General features: G+C 47.5%; 1 protein-coding gene across 1 annotated transcript in view; it reads left to right on the forward strand.

Annotated features, from left to right (window-relative positions):
- Positions 1-18,838, forward strand: part of SLC22A18 (solute carrier family 22 member 18) — a 51,824-nt gene that overhangs the window by 14,289 nt on the left and 18,697 nt on the right. The gene's annotated exons all lie outside the window — the stretch shown is intronic.

Consider the following 18,838-nt stretch of genomic DNA (forward strand, 5'->3'; position numbering starts at 1 on the left):
CCATTCTGAGTCCTTTCTTGGTATAATGTTTCTCTATCCCCTGGTTAAATGTCCTCCATCCCAGTGTCCTTTCTTGGTGTAATGTCCCCCATCCTGGACCCATTCCTTTTATAATGTCCTCCATCCTGATCCTTTTCCTGGTATAATGTCCCCATTCTGAGTCCTTTCTTGGTATAATGTTTCTCTATCCCAGGGGTCAGGAACCTTTTTGGCTAAGAGAGCCGTAAACGCCACATATTTTGAAATATAATTCCGCGAGAGCCGTACAATATGTTTAAAGGGCCATTGACAGATCAATCGCTCCAATGTTCACTTAGTACAGCAAGGAATGCTCCTCCCTGCTGTATAAAGCCACAACTGGACTGAAACAATGGTAATTAGCAGTAAAAAATTAAATAAATAACTTACATTGTGAGCTTGCGATGCATGACATCAGTCCAGCAGTCTGGCTTCTTCTTTTTCCTGCGCATGACTGGAAGCTGGCATTCTTCCCACCTGATGTTGAGAGAATGCCAGATTTGAGTATATAGTATACAGTGTATATATAGTGTCAGTGTATAGGCAACACTGACTCACCAGTGACGTCTCTAGGTGAAGTCCTTCATCTTTCATCCAGCACAGACCGCCATCATTCCTTCCAGCCAGGACTCGTTTCTGCAGGAAATAACACAGTTATCTCGAGCTCCGCTTGCAGAACACATTACTTAATTTTTCACAACTTCTACATTACATCACATGAAGAAAAAAAGGCGATATAGTGTCACTCTGCACAGTAACCGTATCTACATTCTGCCCATGCCTCAAGTCCTGCCCCCAGTGTGTCCAGCATATTACCCCCATGTTGTCCAGCAATCTGCCCCAGTGTGTCCAGCATATTACCCCCATGTTGTCCAGCAATCTGCCCCAGTGTGTCCAGCATATTACCCCCATGTTGTCCAGCATATTACCCCCAGTGTGTCCAGCAATCTGCCCCAGTATGTCCAGCACTGCCCCCAGTGTGTCCAGCAATCTGCCCCAGTGTCCAGCCTTTCCCCAGTGTGTCCAGCAGTCTGCCCCAGTGTGTCCAGCATATTACCCCCAGTGTCCAGCATTGCCCCAGTGTGTCCAGCAATCTGCCCCATGGTCTCCTGTATTGCCCCAGTGTGTCCAGCAATCTGCCCCATAGTCTCCTGTATTGCCCCAGTGTGTCCAGCAATCTGCCCCATGGTCTCCTGTATTGCCCCAGTGTGTCTAGCATTCTGCCCCATGGTCTCCTGTATTGCCCCAGTGTGTCCAGCATTCTGCCCCATGGTCTCCTGTATTGCCCCAGTGTGTCCAGCATTCTGCCCCACGGTCTCCTGTATTGCCCCAGTGTGTCCAGCATTCTGCCCCACGGTCTCCTGTATTGCCCCAGTGTGTCCAGCATTCTGCCCCATGGTCTCCTGTATTGCCCCAGTGTGTCCAGTATTCTGCCCCATGGTCTCCTGTATTGCCCCAGTGTGTCCAGCATTCTGCCCCATGGTCTCCAGTATTGCCCCAGTGTGTCCAGCAATCTGCCCCATAGTCTCCTGTATTGCCCCAGTGTGTCCAGCATTGCCCACAGACAGTCAGACATAAAGAAAAAAAAAAAAAAAGTAAAATCCTCACCTCTCCCGTTCCTAGCGTAGGTCCGGTGCAGTCAGCGTCTCTCCGGCTCTGCGACGCTCAGGACAGAGAGGCTGAGCGGTGCGCACAGGAGTCACGTCATCGCGCCCTCTGCTCTGAGACGTCGCAGAGTCAGAGGACGCTGCAGCTGCCGGCGCCGCAGGAACCAGGAGAGGTGAGTATTAGAGCGGGGGCGGGGCCCGGGGGTGGGGGGAGCTGGTCATGGCGGCGGACGGCGCCGCCCGAAGATTTAAAGGGGCGTCTTTTTTTTTTTTTTCTCCCCGCTTCCTACTTGCCGGCCCCCTGTCTGCGAGCCAGATACGGCCATCAAAAGAGCCATATCTGGCTCGCGAGCCATAGGTTCCCGACCCCTGCTCTATCCCTTGGTTAAATGTCCTCCATCCCAGTGTCCTTTCTTGGTGTAATGTCCCCCATCCTGGGCCCCTTCCTGGTATAATGTTTCCCTTTCCCCTGGTTAAATGTCTTCCATCATGGGCCCCTTCTTAGTATAATGTCCCCCATCATGAGCCCCTTCCAGTAATGTTTGTCTCCCATTCTGGTATATTGTTCACCACCCTGGTCCCCTTCCTGGTATAATGTCTCCATCCTGAGCCTCTGACAGGTATAATGACCTCCATTCTGGTCCTTTTCCTGATATAATGTTCCCTATTCAGGATCTCTTCCAGATATAATGTCGTCCATGTAGGCCCCTTTCCCAGTATAATGTGTCCATCATGGGCCCCTTCCTGGTATAATGTCCCCCATCATGGGCCCATTCCTGGTATAATGTTTCCCTTTCCCCTGGTTAAATGTCCCCCATCATGGGCCCCTTCCAGTAATGTTTGTCTCTCATCCTGGTATATTGTTCTCCATTTTGGGCCCCTTCCAGTAATAATGTCCCTGTTTTGTGGCTCTTCTCCCACCAAGGTAAAATAATAATAAACAATTCACCTCCTCTTCCCCATTTTCTACAAGACCAATGTTTCCAATGATACTCGTGGCCCGCTGGGGTAAGTGACGGAGTCAGCGACTTTGTGCTCCATCACAACTCTTAACAGTATGGGGGTCTTGAGAACTCCGATACTGTTAACAACGTAGCAGACAAGGCAGCCCATGGCCAGACAGGCCCTCCTGGCATTTGCCAGAATTGCCAGTCCGGCCCTGTTTGGAAGTATAGTTTCCCTTTAATGTCTCTGATACTTTCGGAGGAAACAAAAATGGCCCCAATTACAATAAATCCAACCATTATGCATTCCTGAGTACGCTACCCCATACTGACCTCCGGTGGTCACATCAATTACTGCACTGAGACAGTTACTGATGTGACCACTAGAGGCGCTGTTGCCCTTCTCATCTACACCTTGACTTTGTGAAATAGAACCTGTCAGATTTTTTTTTTTTTTTTACAGTTTTACTCACTAAAAATCTGGTGACAGGATCTTTTTTAAAGAAATGGATCGAAGCATTAACTCTTAATTGTCTATAAAGATGACACAGACCCCAGCGTCACAGATTCTTGCAGGAAGCATGGAGGCGTTTATAAAAACTCCCAGTTACACTGAGGCAGCATGCTACCTCCCCGCTCCCAATAGTTCATATTGTTAACTTATATATAATTTAAAGGAGTATATGGATGTAAACCGCCAATATAGGATTCAATGGGAGATGTAAGAATCTGTATGCAGGGGGCTCCCTCTAGTGGTGGCTACAGGGAATGGGTTAATTTATTTTGTATGATTGTTATTGTTTTGGGAGATTATATGTAATCTGGAACGCACATATTTATTATAGAAAGAGGGAGACAGAGTTGTTGCCCAACTAGCCGTGATTCTTCATCCTCCAATCACTCCATAAACTTTGCAAACTTTTAATTCCGGTTTCAGATAATATTCTGGTTCCATGATCTTGGTATAGTAAAAAGTTATTTCCAGTTTTCAAGATCTCTGCTTGCAGTCGGGGAAACCTTTATTACATTTAGGGTGTGAAAAATCTTGTGCGGACCCTGTACTACTTACAGCTGTGACTTTGTTACAATTGTATCCAGCCTGGACAATCTTCAGAACTCTGAGCCATAGAGACTCCAGGCAGAATACATTGTATCACTGCACATGTAAAGTGGAGAAGTTTGTGCTATTGGTGTGTGTCTGTCTAGCACTGGATGCAATTGTGACAATCCCTCAGCTGTGCGAGGCCAAGGCTCTGTATTTCCGGAGAGGGTTCCCTACCATACAGGTTTTATGACCTGTTACTTTATAGACGGAATACAGACTGCAATAAACAGAATACAGCCTCTACATATATTTGTGGATTTGTGCCTCATATATAACCGATCCCTGCACTGCTGCCTTTTGTGTCTTGCACACTGTCACGACCACTTCAGATCTAGCGCTTCTCTTAAAGGGCCATCACGCCATTTTGCATCTTACCTGTCGCTTCCTCCTGGGGACACATCAGGGTCTGTTTATTGTCCTCACCTTGCAAACATTTCTCACATTCTTATAACATCCGGATCGTTTTTCTTCTATATCTGAAAAATCTCGACATTTCGATTTCACAATATTTGTCATCTTTTTACATAACACATGGAAACCAAAGATCGTTTTATTAAAAAAAAAAAAGGTAGATTTTTTTTGGCTGCCCCTGTAGTAAGACACTTCTTGCTAGTGTCTACAGTGTGTCAGTGCAGGTACAATGTATTCATCTGACGTTCTGGTTGTTTAGACTGGATGCAACTGTAACAAATCCTCAGCTCTGAGAAGTATCAGATTAGTACTTAGTATTAAGCCGGTTTCACACATCAGTGGTTCCGGTGCGTGAGGTGACAGTTTCCTCACGTACCGGAGACACTGACTCATGTAGACACATTGAAATCCATGTGTCTCTGCACATGTCAGCGTGTTTTCACGGACCATGTGTCCGTGTGCAAAACACGGAGACACGTCAGTGTTCGTGGGAGCGCACGGATTACATGGGCCCATTAAAGTCAATGGGTCCGTGTAAAACACGTACCGCACACGGACGCTGTCCGTGTGCAGTCCGTGTGCCATGCAGGAGACAGAGCTACAGTAAGCGCTGTCCCCCCCAAGTGGTGCTGAAGCCGCCATTCATATCTTCTCTCCAGCAGCGTTCGCTGTAGAGAAGATATGAAAAATCCTTTTTTGTTTGTTTTTTTCGTGTTTTAAATAAAGATCCCTGTCCCCACCCCCCTCCCACCCCCTGTGCGCCCGCCCGCTGTTATTTAAATACTCACCCGGCTCCCTCCCAGCGTCCCGTCCTCACCGCACCTTCTCCTGTATGAGCGGCCACGTGGTGCCGCCGATTACAGTCATGAATATGCGGCTCCACCTCCCATAGGGATCTTTATTTAAAACACAAAAAAAAAAAATGATTTTTCATATCTTCTTTCCAGCAAACGCTGCTGGAGAGAAGATATGAATGGCGGCTTCAGCACCAGATGCAGGAGACAGCGCTTATCTCTAGCGCTGTCTCCCGCACAGTGCGTGTGGTACCCAGTCGGCCGCACGTGTGCCACACGGATAAAAAAAAACTAACATGACACTTAAAAATGCAAAAATGGAAGAATGTTTATGGGAAAAAAATGTTAACAAATAAAATGGTTTGGGACCAAAAAAAAGCCAAGAAAATGCCAGAATCTAGAAGAGTGTCTTCTACTTGAAAAACAGGAATTCTGTGTGCACAGAACAAATGCTAATAAGCAGAGTTTTATCAGCAGCACATTACACAGAGCGGTGAATTACTGACAGCAATGATTTTATGTGTCAGTCTGTCGCGCGCTCCCTGTCCATCTGTCACGCTCCCTGTCCGTCTGTCACGCTCCCTGTCCGTCTGTCACGCTCCCTGTCCGTCTGTCGCGCTCCCTGTCCTTCTGTCGTGCTCCTTGTCTGTCTGTCGTGCTCCCTGTATGTTGCGCTCCCTGTCCGTCTGTTGCGCTCCTTTTCCGTCTGTTGCGCTCCCTGTCTGTCACTCCTTGTCCGGCTGTCGCGCTCCCTGTTCGTCAGACTGTCGCGCTCCTTTTCCATCTGTTGCGCTCCCTGTTATGTAGGCAATCCAGTGACACAATGTGCCAGCAATCAGAGCACATACAGTGATCTGACAATAACCCAAAAATAATAGAACGAGCTCTGAGACGTGGAATCTCTGTAGACCGCAATACCTGAACCTATCCTAAACACAACTAAAGGCAGCTGTGGATTGCGCCTGACAATACCTATGCAACTCGGCACAGCCTGAGGAACTGACTAGCCTGAAGATAGAAATACAAGCCTGACTTGCCTCAGAGAAATACCCCAAAGGAAAAGGCAGCCCCCCACATATAATGACTGTTAGCAAGATGAAAAGACAAAACGTAGGGATGAAATAGATTCAGCAAAGTGAGGCCCGATATTCTAGATAGAGCGAGGATAGCAAAGAGAACTTTGCAGTCTACAAAAAACCCTAAAGCAAAAAACCACGCAAAGGGGGCAAAAAGACCCACCGTGCCGAACTAACGGCACGGCGGTACACCCTTTGCGTCTCAGAGCTTCCAGCAAAACGAATAGACAAGCTGGACAGAAAAAGTAGCAACAAAAACAAAGAAGCACTTATCTAAGCAGAGCAGCAGGCCACAGGAAAGATCCAAAGCTCAGATCCAACACTGGAACATTGACAAGGAGCAAGGAAGACAGAATCAGGCGGAGTTAAATAACAAAGCAGCCAACGAGCTCACCAGAACACCTGATGGAGGAAGCTCAGAAGCTGCAGTACCACTTGTGACCACAGGAGTGAATTCAGCCACAGAATTCACAACAGTACCCCCCCTTGAGGAGGGGTCACCGAACCCTCACCAGAGCCCCCAGGCCGACCAGGATGAGCCACATGAAAGGCACAAACAAGATCTGGAGCATGGACATCAGAGGCAAAAACCCAGGAATTATCTTCCTGAGCATAACCCTTCCATTTAACCAGATACTGGAGTTTCCGTCTAGAAACACGAGAATCCAAAATTTTCTCCACAATATACTCCAATTCCCCCTCCACCAAAACCGGGGCAGGAGGCTCAACAGATGGAACCATAGGTGCCACGTATCCCTGCAACAACGACCTATGGAATACATTATGTATGAAAAAGGAGTCTGGGAGGGTCAGACGAAAAGACACAGGATTGAGAATCTCAGAAATCCTATACGGACCAATAAAACGAGGTTTAAATTTAGGAGAGGAAACCTTCATAGGAATATGACGAGAAGATAACCAAACCAGATCCCCAACACGAAGTCGGGGACCCACACGGCGTCTGCGATTAGCGAAAAGTTGAGCCTTCTCCTGGGACAAGGTCAAATTGTCCACTACCTGAGTCCAGATCTGCTGCAACCTGTCCACCACAGAATCCACACCAGGACAGTCCGAAGACTCAACCTGTCCTGAAGAGAAACGAGGATGGAACCCAGAATTGCAGAAAAATGGAGAGACCAAGGTAGCCGAGCTGGCCCGATTATTAAGGGCGAACTCAGCCAACGGCAAAAAGGACACCCAATCATCCTGGTCTGCAGAAACAAAACATCTCAGATATGTTTCCAAGGTCTGATTGGTTCGTTCGGTCTGGCCATTAGTCTGAGGATGGAAAGCCGAGGAAAAAGATAGGTCAATGCCCATCCTACCACAAAAGGCTCGCCAAAACCTTGAAACAAACTGGGAACCTCTGTCAGAAACAATATTCTCAGGAATGCCATGCAAACGAACCACATGCTGGAAGAACAAAGGCACCAGATGGACCATTTTAGAAAAGCGATCACAGACCACCCAAATGACTGACATCTTTTGAGAAACGGGAAGGTCAGAAATGAAATCCATCGAAATATGTGTCCAAGGCCTCTTTGGGACCGGCAAGGGCAAAAGCAACCCACTGGCACGTGAACAGCAGGGCTTAGCCCTAGCACAAATCCCACAGGACTGCACAAAAGTACGTACATCCCGTGACAGAGATGGCCACCAGAAAGATCTAGCCACTAACTCTCTGGTACCAAAGATTCCAGGATGACCAGCCAACACCGAACAATGAAGTTCAGAGATAACTTTACTAGTCCACCTATCAGGGACGAACAGTTTCTCTGCCGGACAACGATCAGGTTTATTCGCCTGAAATTTTTGTAACACTCGCCGCAAATCAGGGGAGATGGCAGACACAATGACTCCTTCCTTGAGGATACTCGCCGGCTCAGATGAACCCGGAGAGTCGGGCACAAAACTCCTAGACAGAGCATCCGCCTTCACATTTTTTGAGCCCAGAAGGTACGAAATCACAAAATCGAAGCGGGCAAAAAATAACGACCAACGGGCCTGTCTAGGATTCAAGCGCTTGGCAGACTCGAGATAAGTGAGGTTCTTATGATCAGTCAATACCACCACGCGATGCTTAGCTCCTTCAAGCCAATGACGCCATTCCTCGAATGCCCACTTCATGGCCAGCAACTCTCGGTTGCCCACATCATAATTACGCTCAGCAGCCGAAAACTTCCTGGAAAAGAAAGCACATGGTTTCAACACTGAGCAACCAGAACCTCTCTGTGACAAAACCGCCCCTGCTCCAATCTCAGAAGCATCAACCTCGACCTGGAACGGAAGAGAAACATCTGGTTGACACAACACAGGGGCAGAACAAAAACGATGCTTCAACTCCTGAAAAGCTTCCACAGCAGCAGAAGACCAATTAACCAAATCAGCACCCTTCTTGGTCAAATCGGTCAATGGTCTGGCAATGCTAGAAAAATTACAGATGAAGCGACGATAAAAATTAGCAAAGCCCAGGAATTTTTGCAGACTTTTCAGAGATGTCGGCTGAGTCCAATCCTGGATGGCTTGGACCTTAACCGGATCCATCTCGATAGTAGAAGGGGTAAAGATGAACCCCAAAAATGAAACTTTCTGCACACACCGAAGAGACACTTTGATCCCTTCACAAACAAAGAATTAGCACGCAGGACCTGGAAAACCATTCTGACCTGCTTCACATGAGAGTCCCAATCATCTGAGAAGATCAAAATGTCATCCAAGTAAACAATCAGGAATTTATCCAGATACTCACGGAAGATGTCATGCATAAAAGACTGAAACACAGATGGAGCATTGGCAAGTCCGAACGGCATCACTAGATATTCAAAATGACCCTCGGGCGTATTAAATGCAGTTTTCCATTCATCTCCTTGCCTGATTCTCACCAGATTATACGCACCACGAAGATCTATCTTAGTGAACCAACTAGCCCCCTTAATCCGAGCAAACAAGTCAGATAACAATGGCAAGGGATACTGAAATTTAACAGTGATCTTATTAAGAAGGCGGTAATCAATACACGGTCTCAGCGAACCATCCTTCTTGGCTACAAAAAAGAACCCTGCTCCCAGTGGTGATGACGATGGGCGAATATGTCCCTTCTCCAGGGATTCCTTCACATAACTGCGCATAGCGGCGTGTTCAGGCACGGATAAATTAAATAATCGACCTTTAGGGAATTTACTACCAGGAATCAAATTGATAGCACAATCACAATCCCTATGCGGAGGTAGAGCATCGGACCTGGGCTCCTCAAATACATCCTGATAATCAGACAAGAACTCTGGGACCTCAGAAGGAATGGATGACGAAATAGACAAAAATGGAACATCACCATGTACCCCCTGACAACCCCAGCTGGATACCGACATAGAGTTCCAATCCAATACTGGATTATGGGTTTGCAGCCATGGCAACCCCAACACGACCACATCATGCAGATTATGTAGCACCAGAAAGCGAATAACTTCCTGATGTGCAGGAGCCATGCACATGGTCAGCTGGGCCCAGTACTGAGGTTTATTCTTGGCCAAAGGTGTAGCATCAATTCCTCTCAACGGAATAGGACACCGCAAAGACTCCAAGAAAAACCCACAACATTTAGCATAATCCAAATCCATCAGATTCAGGGCAGCGCCTGAATCCACAAATGCCATGACAGAATACGATGACAAAGAGCACATTAAGGTAATGGACAAAAGGAATTTGGACTGTACAGTACCAATAACGGCAGACCTATCGAACCGCTTAGTGCGCTTAGGACAATCAGAAATCGCATGAGTGGAATCACCACAGTAGAAACACAGACCATTCAGACGTCTGTGTTCTTGCCGTTCAATTCTGGTCATAGTCCTATCGCACTGCATAGGCTCAGGTTTAATCTTAGACAATACCGCCAAATGGTGCACAGATTTACGCTCGCGCAAGCGTCGACCGATCTGAATGGCCAAAGACATAGACTCATTCAAACCAGCAGGCATAGGAAAACCCACCATGACATCCTTAAGAGCCTCAGAGAGACCCTTTCTGAACAAAGCTGCCAGCGCAGATTCATTCCACAGAGTGAGTACTGACCACTTCCTAAATTTCTGACAATATACCTCTATATCATCCTGACCCTGGCACAAAGCCAGCAAATTTTTCTCAGCCTGATCCACTGAATTAGGCTCATCGTAAAGTAATCCGAGCGCCAGGAAAAACGCATTGACATTACTCAATGCAGGGTCTCCTGGCGCAAGAGAAAATGCCCAGTCCTGAGGGTCGCCGCGCAAAAAAGAAATAATAATCAAAACCTGTTGAATAGGATTACCAGAAGAATGAGGTTTCAAGGCCAGAAATAGCTTACAATTATTTTTGAAATTAAGAAACTTAGTTCTATCACCAAAAAACAGATCAGGAATAGGAATTCTTGGTTCTAACATAGATTTCTGATCAATAGTATCTTGAATCCTTTGTACATTTGTAACGAGATTATCCATTGAAGAGCACAGACCCTGAATATCCATGTCCACACCTGTGTCCTGAAACACCCAAATGTCTAGGGAAAAAAAAAGACTGAACACAGAGCTGAGAAAAAAAAAATGATGTCAGAACTTCTTTTTTCCCTCTATTGAGAATCATTAGGGTGGCTCCTTGTACTGTTATGTAGGCAATCCAGTGACACAGTGTGCCAGCAATCAGAGCACATACAGTGATCTGACAATAACCCAAAAATAATAGAACGAGCTCTGAGACGTGGAATCTCTGTAGACCGCAATACCTGAACCTATCCTAAACACAACTAAAGGCAGCTGTGGATTGCGCCTGACACTACCTATGCAACTCGGCACAGCCTGAGGAGCTGACTAGCCTGAAGATAGAAAAACAAGCCTGACTTGCCTCAGAGAAATACCCCAAAGGAAAAGGCAGCCCCCCACATACAATGACTGTTAGCAAGATGAAAAGACAAAACGTAGGGATGAAATAGATTCAGCAAAGTGAGGCCCGATATTCTAGATAGAGCGAGGATAGCAAAGAGAACTTTGCAGTCTACAAAAAACCCTAAAGCAAAAAACCACGCAAAGGGGGCAAAAAGACCCACCGTGCCGAACTAACGGCACGGCGGTACACCCTTTGCGTCTCAGAGCTTCCAGCAAAACGAATAGACAAGCTGGACAGAAAAAGTAGCAACAAAAACAAAGAAGCACTTATCTAAGCAGAGCAGCAGGTCACAGGAAAGATCCAGAAGCTCAGATCCAACACTGGAACATTGACAAGGAGCAAGGAAGACAGAATCAGGTGGAGTTAAATAACAAAGCAGCCAACGAGCTCACCAAAACACCTGAGGGAGGAAGCTCAGAAGCTGCAGTACCACTTGTGACCACAGGAGTGAATTCAGCCACAGAATTCACAACAGCTCCCTGTCGGTCTGTCGCGCTCCCTGTCTGTCACTCCTTGTCCGGCTGTCGCGCTCCCCGTCTGTCTGTCGCGCTCCTTGTCTGTCTGTTGCTCTCCCTGTCGCACTCCCTGTCCATCTGTCACTCCTTGTCCATCTGTCGCGCTCCCTGTCCGTCTGTCGCGCTCCCTGTCTGTCTGTCACGCTCCCTATCCGTCTGTTGGGCTCCCAGTCTGTCTGTCTCGCTCCCTGTCTGTCGCGCATATCCTTGACCGTCTGTCGTGCTCCCTGTCTGTCTGTCTCACTCCTTGTCCGTCTGTTGCGCTCCCTGTCTGTCTGTCGCGCTCCCTGTCTGTCTGTCTCACTCCTTGTCCGTCTGTTGCGCTCCCTGTCTGTCTGTCGCGCTCCCTGTCTGTCTGTCTCACTCCTTGTCCGTCTGTTGCGCTCCCTGTCTGTCTGTCGCGCTCCCTGTCTGTCTGTCGCGCTCCCTGCTTGTCTGGCACTCCTTGTCCATCTGTCGTGCTCCCTGTCTGTCTGTCGTGCTCCCTATCCATCTGTTGCGCTCCCTGCTTGTCTGGCACTCCTTGTCCATCTGTCGTGCTCCCTGTCTGTCTGTCGTGCTCCCTATCCATCTGTTGCGCTCCCTGCTTGTCTGGCACTCCTTGTCCGTCTGTCGTGCTCCCTGTCCGTCTGTCGTGCTCCCTGTCTGTCTCACTCCTTGTCCGGCTGTCGCGCTCCCCGTCCGTCTGTCGCGCTCCTTGTCTGTCTGTTGCTCTCCCTGTCGCACTCCCTGTCCATCTGTCACTCCTTGTCCATCTGTCGCGCTTCCTGTCTGTCTGGCACTCCTTGTCCATCTGTCGCGCTCCTTCTCTCTCTGTTGCTCCTTGTCCATCTGTCGCGCCCACTGTCTGTCTGGCACTCCCTGTCCGTCTGTCGCGCTCCTTGTTCATCTGTCTGTTGTGTTCCCTGTCTGTCTGTCTGTAGCGCTCCCTCTCCGTCTGGCACTCTTTGTCCGTCTGTCGCGCTCCCTGTCTGTCTGTAGCGCTCCCTGTCTGTCGCGTACGTCCTTGTCTGTCTGTCTGTCGTGCTCCCTGTCTGTCTGTTGTGCTCCCTGTCTGTCTGTCACGCTCCCTGTCTGTGTGTCGTGCTCCCTGTCTGTCTGTCGTGCTCCCTGTCTGCCTGTCGCGCTCCCTGTCCATCTGTCGTGCTCCCTGTCCGTCTGTCGTGCTTCCTGTCTGTCGTGCTTCCTGTCTGTCTGTCATGCTCCCTGTCTGTCTGTCGCGCTCCCTGTCCGTCTCTCGCGCTCCCTGTCCGTCTCTCGCGCTCCCTGTCCGTCTGTCGTGCTCCCTGTCTGTCTGTCGTGCTGTCTGTCGCTCTCCCTGTCCGTCTGTCACGCTCTCTGTCTCTGTCACGCTCTCTGTCTGTCTGTCGCGCTCTCTGTCCGTCTGTCGCGCTCCCTGTCTGTCTGTCGTGCTCCCTGTCTGTCTGTCACGCTTCCTGTCCGTCTGTCACGCTCACTGTCTGTCTGTCACGCTCACTGTCCATCTGTCGCGCTCCCTGTCCGTCTGTCGTGCTCCTTGTCTGTCTGTCGTGCTCCCTGTCCTTCTGTCGTGCTCCTTGTCTGTCTGTCGTGCTCCCTGTCTGTCGCGCTCCCTGTCCGTCTGTCACGCTCCCTGTCCGTCTGTCACGCTCCCTGTCCGTCTGTCGCGCTCCCTGTCCTTCTGTCGTGCTCCTTGTCTGTCTGTCGTGCTCCCTGTCTGTCGCGCTCCCTGTCCGTCTGTCACGCTCCCTGTCCGTCTGTCGCGCTCTCTGTTAGTCTGTCGTGCTCCCTGTCCGTCTGTCCGCTCCCTGTCCTTCTGTCGTGCTCCCTGTCTGTCTGTCGCGCTCCCTGTCCGTCTGTCGCGCTCCCTGTCCGTCTGTCGCGTTCCCTGTCCGTCTGTCGCGCGCTCCCTGTCCGTCTGTTGCGTTCCCTGTCCGTCTGTCCGCTCCCTGTCCGTCTGTCCGCTCCCTGTCTGTCTGTCGCGCTCCCTGTCCGTCTGTCGCGTTCCCTGTCCGTCTGTCACGCGCTCCCTGTCCGTCTGTTGCGTTCCCTGTCCGTCTGTCGTGCTCCCTGTCCGTCTGTTTTGCTCCCTGTCCGTCTGTCGTGCTCCCTGTCTGTCTGTTGCTCTCCCTGTCTGCCTGTCATGCTCCCTTTCTGTCTGTCGTGCTCACTGTCCGTCTGTCGTGCTCCCTGTCCGTCTGTCGCGCGCTCCCTGTCCGTCTGTCGCGTTCCCTGCTTGTCTGTCGTGCTCCCTGTCCGTCTGTCGCGCTCCCTGTCCGTCTGTCGCGCTCCCTGTCCGTCTGTCGCGCTCCCTGTCCGTCTGTCGCGCTCCCTGTCCGTCTGTCGCGCTCCCTGTCTGTCTGTCGCGCTCCCTGTCTGTCTGTCCTGATGAGCGCTGTTGGCCCCTGGTCCCGGCTTAGGCTGCCATCACACGCTCAGTATTTGGTCAGTATTTTACATCAGTATTTGTAGCCAAAACCAGGAGTGGAACAATTAGAGGAAAAGTATAATAGAAACATATGCACCACTTCTGTATTTATCACCCACTCCTGGTTTTGGCTTAGAAATACTGATGTAAAATACTGACCAAATACTGATAGTGTGACTGCAGCCTTATTCTGAAGCTTTTTTTAGCAGTACAGTCCACTATTGTTAATGGCGTCTTGTACCCCCCTGCACATGAGAGGGCGTATTATTCGGCGGCCAACACGATCGCATTTTCTTCCCATTTCCACAAAGAATAAGGAGCTTATTTCCTGATGTCATGCATGAAAAATGTAACTCCACTGGTCGACCCACGCCGCATTATTGTTAACTGGGTTGTGGACTGATAAAACTGCGGGGACATCGTGTTTACTCATCATCTATAGATTAAGATGTCTTATTTCTAGGTAATGTCAGATCCTAGGAGACTTGTCACTCAGCTTTCCAGTCTCCTGAGAGTCACTTATGTCTTCTTGCCAAGAACAAAACTCCCTTCGACATTCAGGCTCTTGGGAAAGTTGGGTGACAGCAGCTAAAGAAACTGGAATTGCAGTCTGCTCCCATAGTTGGCCCAGAAGCTGGTAATACTGGTAGCCAGAGGTCCGCCATAACCGTGATAGCCGGAATCTCATGGCAGCTGTATAGCGGGACTACGAGCTGTACCCTCCAAGGAGTGAGAGGTCCAGTAGACCCAAAGGTGCAGAAGGCCCCAAAATTCTTGTCTGCAAGTGGATCCATTGTTTGATGAGAGTCCCCTTGTTTAGGAGATCGGTGGGGGTCACCGCTTCACGACACCACCCTACAAAATAATTACCACAATTAACCACAATAACATGAGCTTATGAGGCTGCGGTCGACCATATGCCGGATAATCAGCAGAGGAGACAATCAGCGACAACATCTGCCAAATTATTAAGAAATACTTCCTGAAAATGATCAGAGGGAGAATCCTTGAAAGGAAGAGACCTCTGACGCCCCCGTCAGTGCTAATCTGACCCTATAACTAATTCATGAGGCTCATATTGTTCCCACTTCCACAAATCGTCTGTTTTGATCTACGTAACAGTTAGGAGAGTTTTACCCTGCAACGGACTTTACTTATAAATGTAACTGTGTGATTGGACAAGGCGAGACCTCGGGTTCATGGACCAACCCCGACCTATGCTGAATACAATTAGGGGCCTTGGATATCTGCATTTTTTACCATTATTAATGCAGTAGAGAAGATTACATCATAGACATTTCATAGAGTAGACAAAAAATATCCTACTATAATACTGCCCCTATGTACAAGAATATAACTAATATAATACTGCCCCTATGTACAAGAATATAACTACTATAATACTGCCCCTAAGCACAAGAATATAACTATTATAATACTGCCCCTATGTATAAGAATATAACTAATATAATACTGCTCCTATGTACAAGAATATAACTAATATAATACTGCTCCTATGTACAAGAATATAACTAATATAATACTGCCCCTATGCACAAGAATATAACTACTATAATACTGCTCCTATGTACAAGAATATAACTACTATAATACTGCTCCTATGTACAGGAATATAACTACTATAATACTGCTCTTATGTACAAGAATATAACTACTATAATACTGCCCCTATGTACAAGAATATAACTACAATAATACTGCCCCTATGTACAACAATATAACTACTATAATACAGCTCCTATGTACAAGAATATAACTGCTATAATACTGCTTCTATGTACAAGAATATAACTACTATGATACTGCTCCTATGTACAAGAAAATAACTACTATAATACTGCCCCTATGTACAAGAATATAACTACTATAATACTGCTCACTATATACAAGAATATAACTACTATAATACTGCCCCTATGTACAAGAATATAACTACTATAATACTGCCCCTATGTACAAGAATATAACTACTATAATACTGCCCCTATGTACAAGAAAATAACTACTATAATACTGCCCCTATGTACAAGAATATAACTACTATAATACTGCCCTATATACAAGAATATAACTACTATAATACTGCTCACTATATACAAGAATATAACTACTATAATACTGCCCCTATGTACAAGAATATAACTACTATAATACTGCCCCTATGTACAAGAATATAACTACTATAATACTGCCCTATATACAAGAATATAACTACTATAATACTGCTCACTATATACAAGAATATAACTACTATAATACTGCCTCTATGTACAAGAATATAACTAATATAATACTGCCCCTATGTACAAGAATATAACTACTATAATACTGCCCCTATGTACAAGAAAATAACTACTATAATACTGCCCCTATGTACAAGAATATAACTACTATAATACTGCTCCTATGTACAAGACTATAACTACTATAATACTGCCCCTATGTGTGAGAATATAACTACTATAATACTGCCCCTATGTACAAGAATATAACTACTATAATACTGCCCTCTATGTACAAGAATATAACTACTATAATACTGCCCCCAGGTAGACGGCCATTCGTGCTATTCCCCTTTTTTATGTGACATTCAGTATAAATATTTCGGCCATGTCTCGTCAGTCTCTGAGATTTCGCAGACCCCGCAGTTATAATTTGGCCTTTTCTTTCCTTTACAGTAAGTGTCTTATTATCGTTCAGGAGGAGACACAAAGTTCTCTTTCTGTCTCTGAGAATCAAAGCTTCTTCTTGTCCGTCACAAATATCGTCCACAATCCTCCCTTTGTCCCCGGCGGAATGGTTTGCGGGGTAAACCTACGTTCTATGCCAAGATATCAGTAGCGCTCAGCGGGGGAACCTCTATGGGATTAATGCTCTTCAGGGCGCGGCAATAATTGCAGAACTGGAATAGATAACTTCCGTCCCAGCAGCCGGTTTGGCCTCAGGGCCGAGGTTCTGGCCACCACATAATGGGGTCTTGGTTCTGAGCCCTGCAGGAGGCCGGCAACGTAGAGTTAGACCTCTTGTATTCCGGTGACCCTGTGTCCGCAATCCCGACCCCTTGGTTTTCATCTGTATGAACCTTGCCCAGTCCAGTGAAGTCCGAAAATGTCTCCAAAATAAAATTGTCCTTAAGAACTCCCCCTTGCACCGGCAGAACAGGTCCTAAGAGTAAGGTATAGACTCCATGCATCCTCTGAAATCGTCCCGTGGTATTACTTACAGATCCATTAATCCACCATTTTGTGGACATTTTTTATTTTTGGGGGGTAAATAACAATTTTTTGCATTTTGGTTATATTAAAAATGATGCCCCGTTTGGCTTTCACAGGATTTTTCTGCACATTCAGCTTTGATGTGGTCATAAATCAGCTGAGAGGAGATCAGAAAAAGACAGAAAAGTGACAAACTCCCCAGCAGAAGTCATACTGAGCTCACTGCTGGATACTCAGTTAACTCATTCTGCAGCCACCAATAGACAACACAGTGACTATAGAAGGCAAACAGTACAACATTTTTAATGAAACCCAATTGCAAAAATGATTTTTAGCACCAATAGCATGCATTTAAGTAAAAAACAAACAAACAAACAAAAAAAACAACAACCCCTTCTTGTTGTTGTGAAGTGCGGCCCCCATGGACCGGACCTTTTCCAGAACCTCCCATTGAGGAGCTATCAAATTGACATCTGGTGATTTTGGAGACTAGTCGTTACCTGAATTCTTTGACATGTCCCCTGAACCATTCCTGAAGAACTGTTATCCTGCAGAGAGAGGGCTGTGCCATTAGGGGGTCTCGCTGGCATGAATGGGGGTCTGTTTATTAGGTAGGGTGGCATTGTGTGTACTGGGAAGACCCCACAAGACCTGCAGTATTGGAGATTTTCATACCCGGTTATCAGATCCTTACTCTGTTCATGACTCCAGCTTAGCTGCATTGTCTATTGGAGTCCTAAACAGTCTGAAAACTACTTCCTGACTGTCCATCAGACCTTCAGTTTCCTGTTCTCTCTCCCCCATGCTTTACACTGCAGCGCCGCTGGCTTACATTCAGTTCTGCGTGTCAGCACTGTCCAGGGTTGGACTGGCCCACCGGAGAACCGGAGGCAATGATGGTGGTGCTGGAGGAAATGATGATGGTGCTGGAGGCAATGATGATGGTGCTGGAAGAAATGATGATGATGATGGTGCTGGAGGCAATGATGATGGTGCTGGAGGCAATGATGATGATGATGGTGCTGGAGGCGATGATGATGGTGCTGGAGGCAATGATGATGATGATGGTGCTAGAGGCAATGATGATGATGATGGTGCTGGAGGCAATGATGATGGTGATGGTGCTGGAGGCAATGATGATGATGATGGTGCTAGAGGCAATGATGATGGTGATGGTGCTGGAGGCAATGATGATGATGATGGTGCTGGAGGCAATGATGATGATGATGGTGCTGGAGGCAATGATGATGGTGCTGGAAGAAATGATGATGATGATGGTGCTGGAGGCAATGATGATGGTGCTGGAAGAAATGATGATGATGATGGTGCTGGAGGCAATGATGATGGTGCTGGAGGCAATGATGATGATGATGGTGCTGGAGGCAATGATGATGATGATGGTGCTGGAGGCAATGATGATGATGATGGTGCTAGAGGCAATGATGATGATGATGGTGCTGGAGGCAATGATGATGGTGATGGTGCTGGAGGCAATGATGATGATGATGGTGCTGGAGGCAATGATGATGGTGCTGGAGGCAATGATGATGGTGCTGGAGGCAATGATGATGGTGCTAGAGGCATTGATGATGGTGGTGGGGGCAATGATGATGGTGCTGGAGGCAATGATGATGGTGCTGGAGGCAATGATGATGATGGTGCTGGAGGCAATGATGATGGTGCTGGAGGCAATGATGATGATGATGGTGGTGGGGGCAATGATGATGGTGCTGGAGGCAATGATGATGATGGTGGTGGGGCAATGATGATGGTGGGGAAGAAAGCAATGATGGTTGTGGTGTAAAGGA

Source organism: Ranitomeya imitator, chromosome 9 (genome assembly GCF_032444005.1).
Source record: "Ranitomeya imitator isolate aRanImi1 chromosome 9, aRanImi1.pri, whole genome shotgun sequence".
In the NCBI taxonomy this organism is placed as follows: Eukaryota; Metazoa; Chordata; class Amphibia; order Anura; family Dendrobatidae; genus Ranitomeya; species Ranitomeya imitator.